Source organism: Melospiza georgiana, chromosome Z, assembly GCF_028018845.1.
Source record: "Melospiza georgiana isolate bMelGeo1 chromosome Z, bMelGeo1.pri, whole genome shotgun sequence".
Lineage (NCBI taxonomy): Eukaryota > Metazoa > Chordata > Aves > Passeriformes > Passerellidae > Melospiza > Melospiza georgiana.
Window position 1 is genome coordinate 47,138,063 of NC_080465.1, and position 22,364 is coordinate 47,160,426.

At 38.9% G+C, this 22,364-nt stretch overlaps 1 protein-coding gene across 2 annotated transcripts in view; it reads right to left on the reverse strand.

Moving 5' to 3' along the window:
* The window catches only part of ZSWIM6 (zinc finger SWIM-type containing 6), a 106,669-nt gene that overhangs the window by 83,253 nt on the left and 1,052 nt on the right, over positions 1 to 22,364 (reverse strand). The window lies entirely within an intron of this gene.

Here is a 22,364-nt window from a genome sequence, read left to right on the forward strand (position 1 = left end):
TCCACTAACATTCAAAGACATTGGAAAATATTCATTGTTGGGGCAGGGAGTAGAAAATAAGGCCTAAATTCTGCTAAAGGAAGACCACTTTAAAACATGAGGATTTGCATAAATGAGAATTCTGAGACAGGGGCAACCACATAATCTGAAGTTATGAATCCACAACTTACTTACTTCCAAAAGAAGGTTTTTGTTTTATTTAGGAGGAATTACCTGCAAACATCTGTGATGCTCTATCATTACAGCACTGCAAATTTTCTTCTGAGAGCATGGACTAAAACTTTGACTACAAGGTGGTGTCTGTATCTGTTTCATCCCTACTTTCTGGACTTCTAACTACACACTTCTGAAACGCAAGCCTGAATTTCTTAAGCGTAATCAAAAACCAGAAAGAACAAATCTGTTTATTATAAGAACAACAGAAACAATAGCACACTGTAAACCTGAGCTTTACAGAAACAAATACATTTTAATTTTTTTTCTAAACTCTACAGCAGTATTTTTCTTCTGCAAACATAAGTGACTTCTCAAACACCAAGAAGGAAGAGTAGAAGGGAGCACAGACTGGCTGCCTGCCGCTCCATTTCAAAACAAGTTTCTGGGTTGAACTGCAAACAGAAAACCCAATTTTTCATTATAAAAGGGAAAAAAAATAATCAATCAGTACACAGTTGGTATTTAGTTATCCTTCACCTGCACTGTTTATGCTGCAAGTCTTGCTGTACATGGAAGTCATATAGACTGTAAACTGTCAGCCTCTGGGCCACTTTCAAGAAAAGATTTGCTGTTAAGAAAGGAAACTTTAAATAATTTCACTTTTCAAATGTAATTTTGCAGCTTGTCACTTTCCCTAACTGTGACAAACTGCGCCTGTAAAAATAATACTTATTAAGGGCAAATAATCATTGACTTGAAAACTACTTTACTTACACACAGCATTCTCAGCTCCACTGAAACATTTTTCAGCATTTGGCCAGAAAGTAGCCCCTCATGTATTTTACAGCTATAATTTTTGAGTTTAGGTGATATGCAGTTGTAGGAGATTCCTCGTAACGTTTATGTACATTCTGGAACAGTCAGATCTATCTTGACATTTGCTGGTGAAAGAAGGAGGAAAGAAAGGGCAAGGAACAGATTCTGACAGATAACTTTCTCCACCTACACCACTGTTTCCATTTCAGCTGAGGCCAATAATGAAGCCAGAAGGTAAACCCCTATAGAGCTCTCTTCTTGTTCTATTAAAAATACATAATAAGAAGCAAAGCAGGTTTTTTATTGCCATAGAGAAGATACAAAATAGTCAAAAATTCTCCAAGAGATAGCCTCAATTCCTCTTTACCCACACTTTGTTCTATTCAAGATAATCTGAGGGAACCAGAGCAGTGGGGAAAAGAGGCAATCCAAATAAAACTTACATGAGTACCCTCATACCTCAAGATTCTTATCTGTGTGAACTAAAGCAACCAAGTTTTAGTAAGCAGACAATAGAAACAGCAAGAAAATATTATGCTAACAGACTATGCAATTCATTAATTATTCTGTAGTTCATCACAAATAAAGCAGCACCAATTCTGATCTCCATCCACTAAGAGAATGCTGGTGTTAAAAATTCAAGCTTGAAAAGTAACTCCTTTTCAAGAAGGGAATTGTCCCAGTTATATACTGGTAGGGTAAATGCAGAGTTGTGATTGCTTAAGTGTTTTTGTTCCGCTTTTGTTTGGGTTTAAGGGTAGTCTGAGGCCAGAACTAGTTAAAATGCTCTCTTTTGATTGTTACTTGAAGCCAAGGCAGTTAGTGGCATCCTGGGCTGCAAGAGAAGGAGTGCTGCCAGCTGATCAAGGAATGTGATCCCTCCCCTCTGCTCAGCACCACAGAGGCTGCTCCTGAAGTGCTGTGTCCAGGGTTGGGCTCCACATTACAAGACCGACATAGACCTACTCAAGGGAGTCCAGCACGGGGCCACAAAGGTGATGTGGGAGCTGAAGTACCTCACACAGGAAAAAAAAAGCTGTGACTGCTCAGTCTGGTCAGCCTGCAGAAGAGAAGGCTCAGGGAGGTCTCATCAATTTGTACAAATACCTAAAGGGAGCGCATAAAGCAAACTGAGCCACACTCTTGTCCGTGACTCCCAGTGACAAGATAAAGTAAAACACAGAAAGTTCCTCCTGAGCAAAAGGAAACACTTTTTACTGTCGTAGTGGCTTCCTTACCAGTCTGCCATGCCACGTCTTTAAACTAAACAGCAGTCTTGGGAAGGAGTCAGATAAAATTACTGACTTCTTAAGACCTTGCATTTATTGCCCAAACAGTTTCATAAGCAGGCTAGTAACACTCTTCAGCCTTGACTGAGAGTTCAAAATCCCAGAAACAGAACTATCTTTCTTCCTGGATTAACTCTGCTAAAAAAAAAAATTAAAAATAGACAAAAGAGCTTCAGTTTCCACCTAGTCATATAAAAAGAGAGAAAAAAGACAAAAAACAAAACCACACAAACACCAAAAAGCAAAAATAAAACACCCGAAAAATAAAAAAAAAAGAAAAAACCAAGAAAACAAAAAAAAAAAACAAAAAAATCCCACAAAAAAAAAAAAGCCAAACAAAACTCCCACAACCCACACAAAAACATCTGCCCCTCAACACAGTCCAAGGAGACAAGAGGATTAAGCTCTATTGATAATTGCCCAAAAATTCTAAAGCTTAAATTCAACTGCCAGCAAACACAGTGACAAGTGGTTAATGACAAAAGATTGAAAAGCTCAAAAGAAAAGGGGTAGTGCTTTTGTTTCAGAATCTTATTCTTCATGGAGCAGTAATTTCTTGAAAGAAATCAGTGAGGACCTTATTTTGTTGTGTTTTTTAAAAAACATCTTAGTGCCAATGAATACAAGCATGTCCAAAGTTATCAGCTGCATAACTGCTGTGCTATACCCTTCTGTACAAACTTAGGTACAAAATACTCTACAAATTTGACTTCACTCATTTTGAAAATTATATTTAAGTTTTGCAAGCACCTAATCATCTTTCAGGATGTTCCATATTAATAGCAGATGCCTTACAGCACATGGAATTCCTGCAAATTCAATTTAAGACTTGTCAACACTGTAAGGTTTCATGTTCTTCAACTGTAGATGCAGCCAAAGCTATGTCAGTGGCAGCAATGTCCAGTGACATACTACACAGACACAGCATAGGTCAACCAAGCCCCAACCTTTCTACAGAGACACTCAAACTGCAAAAGCAAACTATAGCTTTTAGTAAGCCTTTCTGCATAAAGATCTTCACTGAATGAACCACATTTGAAGACTAGTGGATTCCCCCATTTATACAAAGTTTCAAAACCAATCCATAATGAATGCAATAAGAAAAAGAACTAATCTAAGCATCAAACTAAGAAGGAACCAAATGAAGCTTTCAAATTACATGAGACATGAAAAACTGTAACAGTGACAGTAACAGACAAGACACTTCATCCCACTATTTATTTGCAGCAGAGGAACACAGTAAAAACCAATGATCAGAAGAAAGGGCCAGAAAAGCAGAAAAGGGAACATTACGATACCAATATCTAGCCAAAGAGATTCCAAAAAGAACCTTGAGTTCCAGAAATGCTACCCTACACAATCCAAGAAGTGCCTTAAGTAGCTGACATATTTTGCCACAAGCAAGATTAAATAAAAAGAAAACAAAAGAGTGTTAAGTCTACAATTAGAGGTAGGTCATTTGGACGCAGTGGGGTGATCAGTGATTGCCATCCATTATCTACTTACGTCAAAAGTCAGCTTGGTTTTCTCAATAACAGAACATTTTGAATAGTACAAATCACTGTATAATTTTGTGTTGAGCCTGCTGTGCTTTGATAACCCTGTATATGTCAGTAAACTGGTCTAAACAGTTTTCAAAAATGCATTACTATGCCCTTTAAGAATCCTAAATTCTTACTAGCTTTTGCTCTTTACAGACAATGTAGTTGAATAATTGCAAAGCAAAGGGATTTAGAAACAGTGTAAGAGGCTTATAAAATGGTGGCTGTAACAGTTTTAAATTGATTTCTATTTTCAGTGAACACACTTGTCCTCTGTAAAAAAGCAACATAAACACTCAAGTTTGCTGTAATTAAGCTCAGTGTCTTCTACTTGCAAGACAGAACTGAGAACCATAACATTTTTAAGACTTCATGACTGGGACAGAATGGAACAAGATTAAAAGTGTAGTTTAATTAATATAGTATAACAACATATTCTCATTAGTGAATGAGTAATTTTTGTTTTAATATTAAGTATCAGTTATTTTGTCTGAGATCACAACTCAGCTAACTTTAAACCTCTTTTCTCAAGGAAGACTCCCAAAACATTCAATAGCACATATGTTAAAAGTGGTAACATGGCATGTTAGAAACGCTCTTCAAATTAAAGAAGAAACTAGCTCTGATTATTTTTCAGACAGGTAGATTCATAATAGTTTATAAACCAAAGTACAAAAACAACTGTTTGCCAGTTACAAAGGTGTGATAAAAGCTTTGTTTTGTTTTTCAAAAATTTTTGAAGGTTGTAATAAAAACTTTTTTATTTTGCTAAGTAAAAGCAATTTACTCTCAGGAAATGAACAAGCTGAACGCACATGAGTACCTTAGTCCTTCTGTGGAAGACACCACTTTCTATATGCAATTTACCCTGTATAGGGCAATTGGGCACCCTTCTTGTTTTCATGCTGTTGCATTCAAATTCCTTTTCTTTGTGCATGGAGTACCAGATTTGATTCAGTGGCGCTTACCCTTCAAAGCAGAAGGAGCATTTCTCCCTCACGAAGTTCTCTCTAAACACTGTTGCCAAGCCAGAGGGTGAAAAGGCAGAATAAACAAAACACTGGAGCTAAAGTAGTCACACAGCTAGATCAAGACTGTGGTAATGGTTTAGGCTCACAGAAAAATAAAGGAGGGAGCAAGTAGCATTCCTTTAAGGTTATCCAAGTAATAACACGTATGCAAAATAAGCGGTATCATGTCTATGGAAGGAGATGACAAAAGCAAGCACATGAGATACCGGTTTACAAACATCAGGGCTTGCTTATTCTGAATGACAATTTCCATAACACTCCCACATAATGCTGAATTCAGGGAAACCCAAGGCCTCCAGGACCTACAGGGTTTATTTATTTAATCTAGTTCAACCCCAAATGACTCCCCCATTCCTCACCACAAGACAAATCACACCACGAGTGCAGGCATGTCCATTTCTCCTTTTTAGCAATTATTCTCAGTACATTAAAGGTTTTTATACAATCCAAAAACCAGCATACAAAAGCATACAGTTTTATTTGCTAAATATTAAAATCCTTAAAGACAGTAAAACAAAAATAAATCTTCGCACTTCAGTAACACCACAATTGGAGGAATTCAATTTCCAGATATGTTTCTAATCTGCACTCATGCTGCCAGCTGCCTTTACATTTGTGTTTGGGGTGTGGGGGGGAATCTCTTTCGTACTATGACAAAGGTCTTTGTTCTACCCAGAAGCCAGTTCACCTTACCTCTGAGAGCGTGCATTTTTGTCAGCTGTTCGTACAATAAACAGCTGCGAATATATGAAAAACTTACTACTACAGACAAAAAACAAAAGTGGCAAGTAGCTTCTATATTTAAAATGCACAAAATTCTTGAAAACACATAACCATTTCAATAAATATTCTGGAAGATCTTTTCCCCCTCCTCTCACACTTAATCTTATAAGCCTTCAAAATTAGCCTGTGCAGACAGCACAGTAAATGTAATTAGCTTCAGAATGCCAAATTATAGCAAGTCTCCCTACTAACTGCTAATACAAAATGAGAAGAGCAGCACAGTCATCATCAGCACATAGGGTTAATGAAGGTTTTCCTAGAGGTCTTGCTCCTGCTTTAAGTGGACTGGGTGAACTAATATAAATCTAACAGGGTAGATGTTTATCAACTCTGAACACTGTCAACAGAAGAAGTAAGTTGTTCCACTTTTCAGATGTGCTCAAGAACTTAGCAACTTTGAGCAAACTTGTTAGAAGCCACAGATTCCATTCACTTGCTATGTTTTTTCTCTCTCTTGAATAACCTCTCAATTACAGTACAGTTCCCAGTGTGATATATCATTTCAGGTATAACTTCAACTGAAGACAAAGACAGAGCACACATACTTTAACCACTCTTCTGAGGAAATACATTTTTTGCTAAGTGACCAGGCTGAATGGAGCTACTCCAGCCTTCAGCAGAGGTTCTTCCTTTGCATTCAGTTCACTCTCTCTGTATGAATCAAATTAAAATAGGTTTAATAAAGAGGCGTCAAATTGTATTCATAACCACCAGAATGCAAAGAGATAAAGCTTGCAATAATCAGGAATACATTTCAAGATTTTAGCTATGAAGAATTTAAGGATTTCAAAATATTCACAACCACTACACCTCTGCAGACCAGTGTCACTTACAAATAGGAAGCTTAAATTGCAGCTGTCTTTTCATAATACACTGTGCTTTGGGTCTGGGTTTATCTTTGTCTTCCCATCTCCTCATTACTACATGAAAGGGGAAAAGATTTCAGTTCAGAAATGAACTGAAACTATCGTGAAGCTCAGTAAGAAACAGTGTGAACCTGTATATTCACCATAATTCATCATTCAAGATATATTTTTCCTTCATTGAGGGATGCCAGTATTTCTAAAACTGACACTTTGCTTTTAATGTCTCAATGTACTAAGTGTTCACAATGATCTAAGTCAAGAACAGATACCTCCCTAAAAGCAAGTTTCATACATTTTATTTGAATGACCTTTATGTCTGAAGCCTCCCAACAGCAAAGGTTTCAATGACTATGCACGAAACATCTTCTGTTTTCTTTATTAACTGGCGCTGTGCTGTTCTTGCAAAGATAATACTAAAGAACAGCTCCCAGAGACACAGACTAATTAATTTTGTGCCTGTTGTTTCTGTTTAAGTACTGTGAGCTAGAACAGATCCAGTACTTGCATTCTGACTCTGTGTCAGATTCATCTCGACAGAAGCTTACCAAATCAACATACACACTAAATTTTTCTAGGATGCATTTCACAGGAATTGCATGTCCTTGGTGGAAACTGGTCGGGTGTCTTTCAGGAAGGTGAAAGAAAAAGGTCTGAAGCAAGAAAATTACAGTGAGCAGCTGAAACGCAGCAGCTCCTGGCCATACACCCAGAGGCAGCATTCTCACCTACAGCTGGTGGGAGGGTATTTACATAATGATTCTGGAGGGCTTTGGCAAGGATGGCAAGTGCTAGTCAAGATTCCTGAACCAGTTCCACAAAATTCTAAACTTGTGAGCAAATCTGCATGCAAAGACCTAAGTGCATGGAATTTAGTGGCAGACTTTTTCATTCAACCCAAGGGCTGTGACGAGAACATCCACTTGGACCTGTTCCATCAAGAAACATCAATCCAACTAACTTTTACACTTAGCAAAATTACAGAGACTCACGCAACTGCAGCACATAAAAATTGCAGGGTTTTAACCCTATTTTGAAAACAAATGCAAAAATAAATTTCCCCAGATTAAAGATAAAACATACTCAATTATGAGTAAAATTTAAAAAATGCTTCTTCTAGAAATAAATTAATTACAATCTTGGATTTGTGCAAATATAGAAATGAATGTGCAGGAAATAACTTCAGAATTTCATGTAGGTGAAGGATGTCTACAAGATCTGCTCCTCTTCTACTCCCTCACCTTGCTCCCATCCTTCCTGGGATTGTGCTGAATATAACCTAGCCAATTCAAGTGCTCAAATTTGAACACTTTTGTTGTATTTGAGTGTGTTTAAAGAACCTCCTGCACTACCCATGGGGACTGTTCTTTTTCCTATTTGTTAGTTTCATGTGAGCAATACCACTGTGTATAGCTCAAAGCCCTGTTCTGAAGAGCCAATTTGCCCCGATTGTACTTATTTTCAAAATAGCAAAGCAGAAGTAGGAATAGAGGTGGAGGGGTCAAAAACAAGACGACCATGAAACCACATTAATTGGTATAAACACTAAGAGACTGATACACCTGAGTGCTTTTCATTTTCCTAAGCAGACAAGAGTTCAAACTGGTACTTCTTTAACAAACCTGGCTTGCATAAGTCACAGTCTGCTTCTAAAGTATCACATTAAACATCTCTGATGAGCCTAAAATAAGATATGACAGAAAGTAGATATCTAATTTTATAACCATCTAATGCTATACCATTAGCAGTGGAGCTATAGAGCAGGAAACATACCAGACTATGTAACTTCACTTTCCTCAAATGAGAAATGTTTAGGTTAGGAGCCTAGACAAACATGTCAAGTAAACATCACCTGCAGAGATCTGGAAGGATCTAGACACTTCAGTTAGGGTTGGAGGTCATGCAGGCTCCCTTCCATCAGGAGAAAACCCAGAGAGGTAAAAAACCCTGCTTAATCTTTGCACAACTTAAGGACCCCGTGTCTCACTCATGAGTGCCTTCAACAGTCTCACAGCCACAACTATCTAGTCAGAACTAGTCAGAAGCCTCTAGGAAGTAAGCAACCCAGATGAATCCTTCCTCACTGAAGCAGGCTACTGTTAAAAGTAAGCCAGTAATAAGCTTCAATCTCCCATCATGCAAGCAGTTGAAAAACCAAAGCATCCTCTCCCAGACAGACAGGTTCCACAAAAAATCTCTTCATGATAAAGAAATCTATTTCTGCCCTAAAAAATGGCCTCATCTGCACTGTGAAGTGTGCAACAAGGCTGATGCACACTTCTGATGCACTTCTTCCCTCCACCAGCTACAGACAAACAAAGCTCTGCATTAGTTAGTTCCATCTGGAATAGACCACACACTGACTTGGAGTCCTGAAAACAGATCATTTCAGTAAACACACCTCACTTATCAAAGCAGCTGTCTGTCATTTAATTTCCACGCTACGGAAGTTATACAAAAGCACCATTATGCTCAATTAATGTTCTACTTGGGGAAGCAGTAATGATACTGGAACACCACAAAGCTATTTCAGACACTCAGTAAACCTGCACCAAAAGTACTTATTTTACAAGCAGTAAGGCTTTCTCTCACCTACAAGCCAGCGCTACAAACTCTGCTTGAAATCTCCACACTGGGCTCCATCAGTTCTTTCTCAAGCAGTACTACCAGTAAAAAAAAGACCATGCCGGACACCCAAAGTCTCTGCTACACTTCCACAACCTGCAACTTCAAGTAGCAACAGATGAAAGTTCAAGAAGCAAAGAAACTTCTCATTCTTAGTTATGTTGGCTCAGCAGGTCTAGTCACACAAAAAGCTGTGAACATTTTAGCAACAGCTACGATGAAAATAAACAGGTCAACAGCTATGATGAAAATAAACACAAACCACACAATTTGGACACCAAACAACTGCACAATAAGGAGAAAAATTACTTCAAAAGTCTACGTTATAAGTATGCTGAAGTTCAACACTGCCACAAAAGAAGAAGAAATGTATGAACTTTGAAAGCAAAAAGTACCTTTTGCAACAGCTATGCAAATATAGACAGATATGAATTTGCACAATTGGACTAAATTGTTAGGTATTTCCTTCCCCTTTCCTGTACTCCTAAAGTAAACATTTATCTGGCTTTTTTTTAAACCACTGATGGAGTATGGGAGGGATACTCATCACTTAGCCAAGGTTTTATGCCACCAAAAAAAAAAAAAAACAAAAAAAAAAACAAACCAAAAAAAAAAAAAAAAAAAGATGGCTCACTTATATATGTCAAACACAGCACCTGAGCTCAGGAAAGGCCTCTCGGTAGCTCTGAAACAAACAGGCTGCCTTTTGCCACAGCTGAACTCCCAAACACAGCACCTACCTCCTTCTCCCCAGGCAGCAATTACAGCTTCATGTCCGCTTTAGACCAATCTAAGTGTAACTGACACAGAAAGGAGCCCTGACTTTCTCAGTGCCCCCTTGTGCAATCTTCTCTCCCTGGCATCAAGAGTAGCATTTTGTTGGCCTACAAATCAGGTAAAACTCACCAAGCAAGAGCTGCATTTGTAAGCAGGCCAGTCGTCTGGCTCACCATACAGCTCCACAAGCCCTAGCACAAGCTGAAAGTTTAAGAACTGCAGTGTTCCTTTAACAGCAGCCTGCATTTAAGCCAGCCTAAAGCAATGACATAACTGCAGGGTGAATAACACAGTGGTCATCACAGTGGGTGAAGTTCACAAATGGCAATCACACAAAAGCTTTCCAAAATACAAGTTTATAAGCACAGTAATGTGCCTTTTCTGTTCTAAGAGTTACACAATGAGGCACAGAGAAGTAAATGAGTCATGGCTCAGCAAACGAGTCAGTTCTTTCATTTACAATATTCATGACAAGTATTTCACCATGGAAAACAATTATTTTGATAGGCCTGTTTTGTAGTCTGTCCTTGGAGGAGTTCACTGAGTGACAAGAGATTGCAAGCCTGCTGGAACAGGCTCTTGGAGAATTCCCATGCTCACAGCCACACTGTGCTTCTGTATCAGCAGCATTCTTTAGGGCAGCAGGCTTGGTCAACCAGGAATATGCTCCCTCCCTAAGAAAAGGAATAACTGGAAATATAGTTAGAACTTCTGTCAGTCTAAGGCCTTCGTCACTTATAACCTTTGTCAGGCAACCTAAGGTTACCAGCCTTAAGAAAAAGATAGACATCAGGCTGGCCGTTGCACTAGAAATCCATATTTAAGAAGACCAGAAACTATCTACCATAGCCCTTGTTCAGCATGCAACATCTACACAGGTTTTGCAGGATGGTACAAGACCCTACAAATAGCTGACATGCATTGCTCAAGTCAGTGGAGGCCCTATGCTGCTGCACCACATCAGGGCATGCAAGTTGTCACCACCACACTGGACACCACTGTTAGGCACCTACAGTACACACTGCCCACAAACATCACAAGAGCGCCTTGCTTGCAAATATACCCACTCCTGACAGAAAGCAGCTGGCCAAAGTTGGTCAATGCAGAGAGTATGGTGTGAGGGCAGCGTGCTCTACAGAAAACAAGACTGCGTTGAACATGCTGCTGCTGACTCGCACATTATTTGTACCCAACTACTCATGGAAGATTAAATTGCAGGCTCCTTCTGCAGCAGTCCCACCTCCAGCCCACTGTACAAATATCACATCCCCACTATGCTTCTGAAAACTCAAACCAGCATCAACTACAATACAAATGGATCTGCTCTCAACTTGGTCATCTACAAACACCACACAGCCCAATCCCCAGGTTCAGGACACTTACTGTCTCACCAAGGCTGCACGACATGCTTATACCTCCTGGGCTCCTGGAACAAAACATAGCTGTACAAAACCCCTCATGCCTACCAATCAAGCTACATGTACGCCAGGCTAATATACAGACACTTCTTACACTTCAGTGCTGCTGATTCTCCCACCTCACTCATCCTTTAACTTTTGCCTGAGGTGCTTTCATTATATCACACCATATTGTCCCACATCACCCTCTTGGCTCCCACAAGAAGTCACTGAGTACACCAAGGCCCTTGCCTGGAATGTGGTTCCGCCATTGGGGCCACGCTGGTTCCAATGCAGTGCATCACACTGGGATGGCTCTCACCACAGTCCCCAGTGGTAATGTCTTCTGGATTCAGGGTTCCTGAACCTTTCAGCACTTCCACAAAATGTTGATTGCCCTCCCAGAAATTTCAACTTTTATAGATTTTTGTGCTTCTCCTTTTACTTCCTTTCACAGCTTAGTGTCTCATTGCTCAGTCATCTGCCTCTGCTTCCGCCTTTCAGATGTTTCTCAACATCTGATCTCTACTTCTTAACTTCCTTTTGTTATTCAATGAGGGAGGGGAAGATGGACCTCATAACAGACAGGATTCACTGAAGCACATACCCATGATTCACATCTTTCCACTCATCCATTCTAACATTTCACTAGCTATCATTTCACACCTTGAGTATCAGGAAGGAGCAGCTTTGATCTTACTGACATCTTGCTCCCTTAAGCATATTCTACATACTAGGAATATTCAGCTTTCTGACAACAGCAGGACCCTTCTTTGTCCTGCTGAGCAGACACAAGTCCTTTCTTTTAAGTACAAGACTTTGGATCCCTTTGGTACTGAGATTACAATACTCAGATCCATCCTATGTTTTTAGTCTTTGCCACTTCTCTTATACCCCTACCAATTTTAAGTTTGCATTCCATATGGCCTCTTATCAGCAGGAAAAACTTCTCTAGTCTTTCTCATCACCACTGCAGCAACTCTGACAGCTGTCTTCCTCTTTCCCTTTCCTACTTTTGTCTGAAGAACTGTCTAATGAACTGCGTATCACTCTTCATCAGAGTCTGCACTCCCTTTCCCAGGTCAGGACAACATATAGGTTCTGGGGTAAAAAAAAATAAAATCTGGTTTTCACAATCTGGGTACCATAAATACTCATTACAGGGGGCAGGGGACCAAAATAAGAAAACTAGTCTCTTTTTGCAATATACAGTGTTTTAAAACTAAGCCATTTAATGTCTATTACAGAGAATTAAGCTACAATTTGGAAACAGCTTATAGTGAATGAAATAATCAATGCTATGAAAAAAATCTCTTTGAAACAGTTCTACAAGACAGAGTCAATGGGTTTGTTATACAGCTGGCCAAGCTTCCATCATTACTGAACAGAAACAGCTTCTGCTGAGGTAAAATCTGACAAACACCCTTCAAAAACAAAGTCACCATTATCTGAAAAATCAGAGCATTACCTTTGTGCACCCAATACATCTTGTTTATAAAACTGAAACTGGAACAAAATGTTGAAAAGAGTGAGAGGACACCCACTTCATAACTTAAAACTGTTTTACAATTTCAAAAGCTACAAAACAGCTAAGTTACTGTCTGCTAACCCATTTTCCATCTTGAAAGCTGCGTTTCATTTTGTAGGAAAAAGTCTATCAGATTCCATGCATTTGCTAACACTCATTAAAAGTAGATCATACAGAGGGAAGAGTTATTTAGACTAGATCCTCCCTAAATATACCTCATCAGATATCTAGTGAGGTCTTTGACCTCTGCATTATCTCATTAAGTACCACTTCCCCACTTCTCTTCTTGGCCTCTCATCTATGAAGCATTTTACTCAGCATTTTATCACCCTTCTCCTCCTCAAGCATGTATTATTTAATAAAGCAAACTCTTGTTTACTCCTAAACACATCTTTGCTCCCTGCTACCAAACAGTCATTTACATTTATCACGTACAAAATTACCTAGAAATCAAATCTGTAAACTACGGCCAGGATACATGACAGTTTAAAAACTGATCACCCAAACTCTCAGTAAAACCAAGTGGTATGCTGCTTCTAAAATTTATACACAGGACTAACAATTTTTTTCTCAGCTTCCTGATCCCATCAGACTTTCACAGCATGTGTTACATCATGTCCCAGTCCTAGTCATTGCCTACCATTCGTGCATTAGCACATTGAGCTGAAGTCACCTCTATTAATTCATGCATATTCGTATTTGACAAGGAAAGCTGCATGATGGTGCACTCACATATCACGGCTTGCAATAACAAAAAGATAAAAAACAGCCATGCATTTTATGTCATCCTCAACCCCCTGCTGTGGAGGAAGTAAAATTGAAGTTTTGGGCTTCTGTATAACATAGCTATACTAAACCCAGAAACAGAACATAATGTACTTGATATTTTATCCCCAAGACACTAACTGTAGACAGTTTGCAAGGTCTCAGTTTACAATCTAAATCAATGGAAGAACTGAGACTCCTTTTGCATGTACCACAGCAGCAGCACAGCCAGTTGTCACTGCTAATAACAGTATTTCAGAATGTGTTCCGTTTTTTTTTTCTTTTTCTTGAGCTAATATATTCAAAAATTCATTTAGACTACTGACTTTTCTCTGTTCTTGAACTTTTAGAATCAGTAGACTCTGCAGAATTGTCCTAAAGAAGATCAAGTCATGTTTAATCCAGTAAGCATGATCACTAAATCCAGCTTTGTACATATGCAAATGAGTGTTTTATAAGACTACCTTCCACCATCCCAAAACACTGCATTGTATTCCACCAATAGCTGAAGCAAAATCTGATGCAGCTGCTTTGGAAGCAACCAACAACTTACAATACAGTTCTCCATTAAACTGATTTCCTCACATTTTCCAGAAGATCCCAAGATTATCTGTAAGTGTATGTGTTAATGAATTCTTAACACAGATTTTATCTGCTATCCTTTCACAGCCACAGTTGCACATAAGTCAAAGAAAGGACCAACCATCAAGCATATGAAACTCTGAAGATCACACTACCTGTATATATTTATACTACTGACAAACATATCAATCCCATCATTAATCACTGAATATGGAACTGTGCTCCATGCACTTCAGCCTAGTCAAAATATAAAAGTTGAATGCAGAAATTAAGAACTAATAATAAAGCTCAGGAGCCACTTTTGACAAGGGCAAGCTAGAAGCTGAAGTGTGTGAGTTTAAAAAGTTTGCGCTGCCTTGCACACATAGTTGAACATTGTTATGCAGAAAGAAGGCAGGCCACTAGCACAAAAGAAGAGTCAAACTCTAAACATACAGAAACAAATCTGAGAGCCACTGCTGCAGCCTTTAACCCAAAGACAAGCTTTTAACACAAGCTTACAAACACTTAAATACTTAGAATACATGCAAACTTCATCGTCTACTCTGTTACAGGCTGTACATTTGTAACATTCTGTAAGGGTTTATCCAATTTTAAGTGCCTTGATGGTTTAATGTTTTTCATTTCATTAGTCAGTGTAAATTAAATATTGTAGTCAGCTGCACAATTCCTGCATAGTTCCTGCACTGTCAGTGCATTACTGTCAGCTGTCAGTAACCAGTTAGCAGCTAAATTTGTCACACATACAAAGTGTCTCATTTCTTAGAAGTCCTACAGCTATGCAACAGCTGATTTTTCAGGCCTTTAAAATAATCAACTATTGAATGCAATTAACTTTTGTGAAAAAATAAAGTAAAAAAGACACAAAAATATCTATTAACATGTACATCTGTGAAATATCTTACCTCTTATGCCATTTCCCCCATTACTGTTCCAATGATGCCAAAATGTATTAAAGCTCTGACACCAATTACCTATGAAAGATGACTTATGTAAAGAGGTGGATTGTTAAATAAACTACAATAAAAGGTGAATCACTTGAATTTTTAGAACATTAATTCAGTACATAAGCTTCCTATTATCTGATCAGTTAGATCTACTAGTGCAGATTTAAACTTATTGACAGGTTTTACTGCATCCTTCCAATTAGCATCAGACTTTCTCAGCCATTGCCCTTGCATTTCCAAAGCAAAACTTCCACATATTTAGACTGTCAAATACACTCACTTGCAAAGAGGAATGGACACTTACAGTAAAAAATAAATAAAACCTTGAAAGCCACAAATAAAAAATCACACTCTTTTTGTTAAAGCATGTAATGATGTGCATCACAACTTTAAAATATATTTTAAACACTGCTGAAAGTCTGCCCTCTTTGAATATTTGGTTTTCACTTTTCAGAGGTGGTGTTGGTATAAATTCCACATTAGGGGACTCTTTTAGTCTATACTGAATTGTGTCACATCAGAAAAAGTCTTTTGTATGCCCACTCAGCTCTTACAGCAGGCCTTTTATCAGTTCTGTCTTAACCATAAAGGAATTCTCTACACTGTAGTTACTATTAGAAGGCTCCTCCAGTCTGTTTGCACATTTGCAGAATTCAGTCAGAAAACATCTATTTTAAGATGGTGATTTATATCTCAGCTTTTCCAGACTTCCTGGCCCTCCACAGCACGGCCAAGGCAACAAAGACTGGATGCATGTTGCTGCTTCAGAGGACAGGAGGGTAATGTGCCGCAAGGCCATCACATAAATCATGGTAATTGGCACGTAGCTGGAAGGAGAATGCAAACCAGGGTACAGCACCAGACAACACTGCCAATGATCCAGGTCACAGAAGGTTATGAAACCACGTCAAGGGCTGCACATATACCCAGCTGAGAATTCTTACGTACATCGTCTTGCACAGTAAACCAACAGCAAAAACTGGAAGTTCAAGAAGACAGATCTCTCAGAACAAGTGCAGTTGTTGGACAGCACTCAAGTGTTCACGTGCAGTCAGGCTGACTGCATTCCATGCAACCAGAATTCACATTAAATCTGTATCCTTGCCGCACATGAAAGCTTCTTAGGATTTCAAATTAGTTCACGTCACAGACAGCATATTCATAAATTAGGATACCTTTTGTCAGTTAAAATAGCGTGGTCTTCTTTGACTTGGCTTTTGGGTTTTTTAAAGATGCAGTAAATTCTCCTCCCTTACCCCTCAAGAAAATAAGCTAAAGAGAAAGCAAGTTAAGGAATGTCAGCAGCTTTCCTAAACTTTGCACACATATTTACACTACTAAAAAACTTGACACATTATCTTGACATCACTAGATTACTCAGACAGCAGGTGACACTTAAATTGAACTCATGCAGACATATCTAAGAGCATGCCATCTACTACAGTTCATCCTTCAACAGTAAAAACTGCACCTGACAGCTTACTAAATTTTTTTCACTTGAATTTTTTTAATTAGAACTTGACCAGAGTCTTAAGTAATGATTTGATTTTAACAGGTTCATTCATAAAAGGAAATGATACAGCAAAACGCAGCAACCAGGAAATTATTTTTAAGGAAATCAGTTTGTCTGATGCTGACTTTTAAACAGCCCTCTGTCACACACAGATTTTGCATTTAATTAATAGTTCACTTCTGAAAGTTAGCACACAGGGCCAGAGAGTAAATGCAGGCATCAACTGCTGGCATGACAAGTGGCTCAAATTCAAACATTGCTACATACCAAAGGATCGGATCATACACAAAGATGGAATCACCTTCTAAAAGGAATGCCAGCTTTGAAAATGAAAATTGGTTTTTTTTGGAAGTGAAGAAAGCCTTGAAATTAAGGGGAAAAGAGAATATTAGAAACATGAACACTGACTTAAAACACACAATGAAAAATTTTGTTACATGAACCAAATACAACACTCCTGTATAAAAGAAGATTTCTCCATTTAAAACTTGTGATGGCAAGTGATGAGCAATTACTTTCCTTAAAAAATAAATGAATTCTATAGTACTACTGACATTGCCCAATTACATGTATCCTACTATTCACAATTACACAGGAAGATAATACATACAAGATTTATTTTTGTATCTTGAAATCACCTTAAAATACTTACACTCTCTTGAAATCAAGGAAAGATATTTTTAGAAAGCCTGAATTAAATGCAGGAGCTGATTTACAAAGCTTTTCCACCTTTAGCCATCTGGTCTTTAAAGACAGCTTTTTTTTTTTTTTTTTTTGCTTCTTTAGCTCTATCTTTTTTTTCAGGGTATTCAAAGAAATTATTCAAGGTCAAGGATACTGTATTAGAGCACAGACACAGAAAATAGCTTACATATTCACCAATTAATGCATTGCATTCCAAATCCTACAAGGATACTAGAATTCATGAGATGTCTCCCTTTCAGGAAGAAACATTTGAAAAATAGCTTACTAGTTTCTGTTCTGGAACTTAGAAATAGAAGTAGTTATTTCTTAGAGCAAACTGAAACTGGAATTGATGAAGGCATTTTCACAAGACTCTCTAGGCTTGGAACTAAGTCAAAAAAAAGCAAAAAGTCAGACACCATTTGTTTACGCCCGTACCACAATATTGTATTAACAAATTCTGGATTACTTGTTTTACTCATACATTCCTAACCAAACCCCCCAAGTTGAACACGATTGCTCCTTCAGCATGTCAGCACACAAAACCCTCCTCTTCAAATAGACAGAATTTAACACAACCTTTTCCCCTTGGAAAAAGTTCACTACACATACCAGAACAATTTGGTATCACGGGGCAAAAAGTTAATACTAAACACAGTGCCTTCACTGCTGCTAATGACAATTCATAGGTTTGTCACATAACTCAGTATTACTCTCGTTAAGTAAATCCTTTTACTAAATACATCTGTCCTACACAACAACTACATATATATTGCACACACCGGTGAGGGTCACCGTATCTGCTAAAAGTCGCAGTTCAACCCACAGCACAGTACAACATTTGTGTCACCTTTGCAAACAAAATATTTGGTATGGTTCTACCACACGAAAAAAAAACAACAGTGTTTCATGTTATACCACTGCACTCAAACAGCTGAGTCCCAAAAGAAGACAAAAGAAGAGACATTACTTTTGTTTTACTGGCTCTGCCATTTCAGAAAGTTTTGAGGTTGGGGTTTTTTTTCAGTAAAGATGGCTAGGAAGAACCAAAATTTATCTCAAGTCATTGTCCACCAAAAGGATCTGAAATCTGCTGACTACAATACAGATTCCACCAGAATTACATGCAGCCACCAATTTGGTCTTCTAAAACCTTCTCTTGCTCCTGGTTTTGAAGCAAACCAATCTCCAGTCTTTAACTTAAGAACAAATTAAAGAAACATCAGTGACCTTCAACCACAATTTAAGAAAGGAGAAATTTTACTTTGCTTTTCTCCAAGAAGTATTTTGGTTACATCCCCTGTGGAGAGTTTAGTTCAAGCATGGCTTAAAGAAAAAGGCCATGAAGCCATGCAATTGAGAGAAAAGTAAAAGGTAGTTGCAAAGCAGTTCCAAAAGCAGTTCCCAGCCTGATTTCTATAAACAATTAGACTCAGGCATCACTTTATAAACAATAAGGTTCTCAGACAGTCTTCCCATAACAAGCGAAACACCCTCTCTGGGAAAAGATGGCACCCTGGGAACAGATATGGAAGTTCTGGGAACCTTTCATATCACAGTGGGAACACTGGTTTTGTTTTTAATAAACAATTATAGGTATTGTAAAACAAAAGGAGTGGTTAGAGGTTTCTCCGTTAGCCTATCATGAACCTGGATTTTGGAATATGCATGAAGTTCGTTAACACTATTATTTAAACTGGCTGATCGATCAATAAACTCGAGTTTGATGCATTATAGGATGGTCCTTCTTCCCTCACTTCAACAATCCCCCAACCAGGTATCCCTGAGGAGCTTCCAAAACATGATCCTGCAGCTCCAAGCTAATGATGCTCTTCAGCTGAACCTCCTTCCACAGACAAGGCAGCCTTCTATCTTATAATATTAACATCATATTCTAGAGCTGTGGCAACTGCCAGTCAATGAATTCTTTGTATTTTCCTTCCCTAGGAGTCCCCTCCCTCCATCTCACTCCCTTGCCACTCATACCTAAAAGCATGACTTACCACAGTCACAGAGCCTTATGCTACCATGGAAAGGGCTCTAACTCTTTAAGAAAGGCCTGTGTGAGCAAGCAGGGTCTACGCAACAAAGACAAACCTACCTCAAATTACCAACAGACAGAGTACTTGTATGAGAAATCAAAAAATTTTCAAGTACTTCTAACGTGGCTGCAGCAGTGAAGCTGAGTTTTACAGCACTACAGCCAAGGCAACTTTCCCCAAGCAAGAGTCATACCAGCTGAGGCACAGGGGTTTATTTCTTCTCCTAGAATAGCTGCATTAAGGGCTCTCGCCAGGTCAGCTGTGCTATTGAGGGATTGCACCTCTTCTAACCTTGACAGCCACAGCTCTGACGACAATACAGTACTGTGTACTAATTCAGGACTAACCTCAGAAACCAAATATACACTTCACCACCTAAAACTTTCTGCTTGCTCCTGGTATTTTCAAAATTTGGCCAAATGAAACAGTCAATTTCTAATTTTCCTTCCAGATTGTTGTATTTACTCACAAAGTGCTTTCTTATTTAGACTTTAATTTTTACTAAAAATACTTGGTTTTAAGTGAGTTAAACATAGGCAGGGTAAAAGAGTTGTTTTATGTAGTTGGGAAGGCTTGCTTTAGGAACTTGCACTTTCTGGCTCTTTTGAAATATACTAAGGAAGAAAAACTTTCATGTCCAGTTGAAATATATCAAAAAGATGTAAATACATCAATAAGTTAGATGCAAATTGAATTCTGAAGCCATCCTCTTTGGAGAAAAGCCTTTCAAAATTAAGTGATGCTAATTATTATGCTAGGACAGTACCAATAAACTACAAAATAGGCTAGCAAACAACCTTACTGCCTTATTAGCAAGAAGGTTATTTGTGTGTATCACTAATATCACCTACATTTGCAGATGTGTGTACATTTGTGTATCACTAGACCATCTTCATTTTATTTAGGATTTTCTTTACAACAAGATACACAAGAGACTAAGTTGGTGGGCATGAAGGAGGATCACATGAAGATTTTTAGCAAACTTTTGATATAAGGTTTGGGAAATCTTCCTGCTTAAGATTATTTACGATGATAAAATAGTAAGAATGTTTATTCATGGCTATACTGAAAAACTTAAAACGTAAAATTCAGAAGCAAATGGTGCCATTTAACTACCACTGAACCAAAATTTATGCGTCTCTCAAATCAAGTCCCCTATTTCCTGTTTACAGTAATACTTCAGGTTACAAGTAAGGCTGTTAGAACTGATTTGTAATAAAATGTATTTTGTCCAATAATTGCACTTTTCCATAGTTCAACAATAAACATTTACAGAGTTTCCATTACTCACACTGCAAAGAACATAAGTTCACATTTATATGGTCACTAAACATAGACTTACATAAACTTAATTCTAAGTTTTCATCAATGCTACATATTCTGCTGGATTATATGGAACCAATTCCATTCTCTGCCCAACATAACTCACTCTAGAGCGGAATTGCTTTTAACAGCTGCACCTTTCTGCTTCACTGGGAATATCTTGTCGGCAAGACCCCGGTCTTAATGACACAGCTACCTACCCAAACTACACAAGAACTCTCCTACAGCAGGACCTACCCAAGTCCTCCACAACTCCCTCACCAAAGGCCTCTGTCAAAACAACTGACATCTTTCATTTCACCAGTTTCCACTACTACTTTTGCAAGAATTTCAAAGGAGGCTCACATAAGGTTGGGAGTGGGGGGAATACAATAAAGCAAATGTATTTTCAGCAACAGGTACAGTATTTATTTGAAATGCATTTAAAGGTTCCAGAAAAGGTAGTCAACACTTAAATCGCATTCATGCATATGTTCTTTCTACATACTGACCCTTGCCAACATTACTCAATGCCTTCCCCTTTGAAGACATACAAAAAGTTACTTTTTTCTTTCACAACTACTCACTGAGGCCTATTCCACTGCTGAAAGCAAGCAAATCAGTCCTCGCTGGGTGTCTGCCTCCTAGAGAAGATTACATTTTTTATTTATTGCCCCTTGGCTTTATTTTCACAGTGAATTCCTGGCTTAAACGCAATCAGCCAAGAAACCCTCCCTACGTGCACTCCTGTCATTCCTAATCGCTTGCAAACAGAATCAAGTGCAAGCAAAAGGGGAAAAAAATCTCAGCACTGCCAACCAAACTAAAAAAGCCCTACTTCTGGTTCTGCCAGTTCTGAGAAACCACAAATGCACCTCAGACCCCTTAGAAAGAGAAAGTCAAAAGATTAAATTTAAAATCAACTTGATTAAAAAAAAAATTAAAAAACAAAAGAAAGTCTCCCTAGGCAAAAGAGAGGGGCAGTGAGCCTAAGAGCAGGGTCACATCTTCCCTTCGAAAAAAAAAAAAAACTGATAGCACATTTGCAAGGTGCCCGCCAAGTCAAACCCGCAGCAGGCAGCACCAAGGTTTTGGGGAAGTGCGAAGGAGGGAATCCCGGCGCCCCACACACACACAAACCGAGCCGCCGCCGTCAACAAAAGGCGAGCAGCAGCCTCTTTTGTCTGTCTTCCCCTTTTAAGGGGAGGAGAAGGGGAAACGACAGAAAACTGAGAGAGGGGAAGCAAAAAGAAAAAAAAAAAAAAAGAAAAAAAAAGAAAAAAAACCCCGCAAATAAACATGAAAATGAGAACAAAGTGGCCGGGTCGCACAAAGAGCATCACCACCGGCGGAGGGGACTATCTGCCGGGGGCGGCTCCTCTTTCATTCAAGGAATGGAAGGGGAGCCGCCCCCGGCAGACAGCCCCCACAAAAGTGGGGGAATACCCACCTCTGCAGCCCTTTAAACACTGGCAGGGAGGAGTTAACCAAGGGAGCCCGCAGCGGGTGAAGAACAGCGGTAGGCGGCTGGGCCGGGGGTGACGAAGAGGAGGGGGGTATTGTTTCAGTAGGAGGAAGAGCTTCGCTTTCCCCCCCCTTGTCACGAAGCCGTTCATCCTAAAGCAACCCCCCAGGCACACCACCCCCGGCGGGGCGAATCGCGCCCCCTCCCTCCGGCTCGTCGCCGCTGCCCTAGAAATGCCTTTGTTCGCGGATCCCCCCC